This window comes from Crocodylus porosus, unplaced genomic scaffold (genome assembly GCF_001723895.1).
Source record: "Crocodylus porosus isolate Cpor-Errol unplaced genomic scaffold, CroPor_comp1, whole genome shotgun sequence".
In the NCBI taxonomy this organism is placed as follows: domain Eukaryota; kingdom Metazoa; phylum Chordata; order Crocodylia; family Crocodylidae; genus Crocodylus; species Crocodylus porosus.
In genome coordinates, this window is record NW_017728920.1 from 853,122 (window position 1) to 857,123 (window position 4,002).

At 41.5% G+C, this 4,002-nt stretch overlaps 1 protein-coding gene across 1 annotated transcript in view; it reads right to left on the minus strand.

Annotated features, from left to right (window-relative positions):
* The window catches only part of JMJD1C (jumonji domain containing 1C), a 253,332-nt gene that overhangs the window by 139,195 nt on the left and 110,135 nt on the right, over positions 1-4,002 (minus strand). The window lies entirely within an intron of this gene.

Consider the following 4,002-nt stretch of genomic DNA (forward strand, 5'->3'; position numbering starts at 1 on the left):
TCACTGAGCCAGGGGGCCCCCCCACGTGCTCAGCAGCGGACCCGGAAGTAGACCAAAAGTATTTCCAGTCCACTTCCAGATCTGCTGGGGAGCACACAGGGGAGCCCCCCAGCGCTCCTGTGGAATGCTCCATCTGCTCCACCATTGCAGCGTTCACAAGCCACGCCTGGTATCTTGAGATACGTAGAAAAAAACATTTAAAGCTGCGTCTATGGTCAAATCACTGATTCTCTGAATCAGCATCAACTCTTCAGATTTGGATTCAGCTGAATCCAACTGGGGACAGTGATTCAAATCAATTAATCAAATCACTGTCCCTGATTCGAGCCAAATCCAAATTGAATATGGCCCATTTCTCACACCCCTAAGAGATACATACCATACGCCCCAGACACTCTACTGCATACCAGCCTGCACAGACTCAGCCTTGGGACCAGAGTGGAGTCAGTGCGTGCTGCATGTGGCATGCAGGGTGGACATGGATCTTCTGCCATAGCACACAGCACAGACAGCCTATTCTGATCCACCCCACAGACCCTCCTTCCAGGTTAGATTAATTTGATAACCCTGATCTAAACAGTACACCATCTTCACTGTTAATTGTAGAATATTTGTGCATCATTTTAAGAAACATTTTTTGTAATCATCTTGCAAACAAATTCTATTAATACATTATATAATCTCCACAGAATTCACCCGGTAAGAGTGACACCAACTATGCCTTATGTCTCACAACTCAGGACAAACTTGAAATTAAAATACTGGATCAGAAGTCCTTCATTAGTTCAATTATAAGCTGACCCTGCACAGAAGCAATATGAAATGTTCAGGTTTAATTATTGCAGGGGGTGGAGGGGGGGGGCAGGGGCAAAATGGGTTTTTCCTTGAATAAGTTGATAACTACTAATGAAGTCTTTGAACTACAACTGCCACTACAAAATCCCACAGGATATTTAAATTTCCAACAAAAGGACGTAAAAGGTAAAATTTACTAAATATACCAGAATACAAATGGCAGTGATAGAAAGTCTGATTTGGTATTTTTTATTAAATGCACCAAATGCTGCAAGTACAAAAAGTCAAGACCGAAGGGACCTGTTTATCAGACTACCCTGTGTATAAGGTGTGTGCAACTGTTGTGGTTCTTTTGGAGGAAAAATAGGGGAGATATGATCAGTGCAATATAACAGTTTTTAGGATACATGCATGATGCACAAAAATGTGCAAGGAAAAGTTACATTTTACAGTTTTACATAGAAATTTAAGTTATAAGTTTTCCATAAAATAGTGACACCCACTTAACTACCTAATGCAGGGGTGGGCAAAATGTGGTCCGTGGGCTACATACAGCCTACCAGGCCATTCTATCCAGCTTGCAGGGCCCCTAAAAAATTTAGAAAATTAATATTTATCTGCCTCTAGTTGCCTGTCACGTGGCCCTCAATGGCTTGCCAAAACTCAGTAAGCAGCCCTCCGCCTGAAATAATTGCCTACCCCTGACCTAAGGGATAGAATATTTCTTTCAGAACGATTAGAAAGGAGGACCACTATGACCAACAGAAGACAAATGCTTCATTCTGCCAACAATGGATGTAAGGTCTCAGACAGAAGGTCCCATAGAAGTGAAAACTCTGCTATTAACTGTGTTAATAATTCACCTGCTTTGTAAACGAAAAGCCAGATTCACCTGAGGTTAGCTCAGGTCAACCACCATTCTCATGGTAAAACATTAAACACTACAGATGAACACTTTTTCACCAAATCCAAATAAGAAACACCAAATGTTCCAGCTTTAATGTGCAACATCATCATCTGACTCAATTTAATGCTTTACCGTTCAACTCATTTACAAATTTAATAGGTCAATGTGTTTTTCTAATGCTAGCCCAATTTCATGCATCTATTCCCCTAAGATGATGATGTACAACCTGAAGTTACAGTTCTTACTTTTACTTTCTTTGAGGCAAAATTGAAATATTAAATAATGTTGTAACAAGTAGTGCAAGTTAATAACATTTATATATTTTCTGTTAAAATAAAACTGAACACAAAACAGACTAAAATTTCGAGGAAGGAAAAAAAAATGGAGAAAAATCTCTCCTCTTTCGTTGTATATTCATATATAGTCATTTCTCCATTTATATGGGTCTTTCACATAGCAATGAATGAGAGGAAAAGAAAAACCGCAACTGAAAAAACACAACAGTTGGCAGAGGTATTACAGTTCAATACTTGAAACCAAATCTTTTTCTAAAGCTGATCACTTGTTGACTGTCATCAATTTTTGCAAAACACCCTTGAAGAAGGAAACAGACCAACTTCAGTATTACCTTTTGCTTTTAAAAAAGGCATTAAGATCACATTCACAGCTTTTTGTTGCCTACTCAACTTCCTGGTGTAGACACGGGCTGGAAGATTATTGCTTAGATCAGTGATGCTCAACCTCCTGCTTGCAGGGCTCCCTACGAGTCCAGAAATTGTGCAGTGGGAGAGCTGTGGCAACTTTAATTGCCACTGCTTCCAGAGACTGTCCATGGCGAGATCCAGTGCAAAGATCACTTTCAGAGTATTTTCACAGATAAGTATCCAGCTTTGGCAAGACGCATTCTACTTCAGCCTATTATGCTGGTGTGCATGCAGGGTCACTGAAATATCTACATACTTCAAAAAGAAGCTACACAGCATTCAAGAAATTATTTATGATGCTGAAAATAAATGTTCTTAATATCACATGACATGTTAGAATTTTGTGCTTGCTCCCAGCACAGAAACAGTAGTTCATGCAACAACCAACTGCCTTAACCTTCACCTCCCTGATAAAACCAAACATACATTTGAGACATGGAGGCATATAGTTCTCTCAGTTCCCTATTTTAAAGAAAAGAAAGAAAGAATTAAAATGTGCCCCTAATCTGCTGAGAAGATATAAAAGGAGATAGAGGAGACTGGACGGTCACTTCACTGAGGTCACCTAACCCCAGTTGTTTTTCCTGCCTAGTGTACGTGGGGCTGGACCTGATGATCTTGTGAGGTCCCTTCCAGCCCCTTACAATCTATAAAACTGCTGAAAGGTCAGTGTTAGTAAGTTAAAAAACAAAACTATTCCTTCTAGATCCAAATTAGTGGAGACCACTTCAGGAAGATCAGGGTAAAAATCTCTCACCTACTTTCATACTTCAGCAGTACATGTTCTCTGCATTGAAACTCCTCAGATGCATGGCAGAAAGTCAGATTTAAAAGACAAGAAAGGCTTTTTCCTTAGAAATCTCAAGTGAAAAGTAGCTGGATTTTTTTCCAGTAAGAGCTTCAGACTTTTTTTTGCATTTAAAAGTACAGTAGGAGGAGAGCAACTGTGCTTCTTGCCTTTCTGATTCTGTAATAGTATTTGTTGATCAGCTGAATGGGCATCAAAGGCTGCTGTGAATTAATATTAAAGGTAAATGTAGTTAAGTCTGGATCTAAAAAAAGTCACATATGTTATAAACATAGTCAGGCAGCAGAAAGGGGCCAACAGTGGAGATGATCCCCAAAGAAGAAAAATCCGGCAAGACTTGACAGGGGCACACTTACTGGCACATTTTAAAAAAAAATGCAGCTGAAGACAGCCCCCTATCGCAGGTACGTAAAAAATTCATAGAGTATGCAGAACTGAAGTGGCCGATGAATGGCCCATGTGTGAGGCCTGCTGCTGTACAGCACACAGGTGGCCAAGAGTGCAGCCCAGCAGCATGGAGAGCAGCCAGGTCCAGCTGGTAAGTCTATTGTAAAGGAACAGGTATGGGGAGGCAGATAGAATCTCTAGTGGTAAGAGAGAGGGGGAGTGCTGGGGCAGAGGGGGAAGAGATGGTTTCCGCTATGTGCACCCCAAGGAGGGCATGGGGGACATGTGTCCCCAGATCTGCACATGGGGCAAGGGTGGGCTGCTACTGCCAGTTGGGGCTGAGGCAGTGCTCGGCTGTTCCTGGTGGGGATGTTGGGCCAAGCTACTATTGGGGCAGGCGG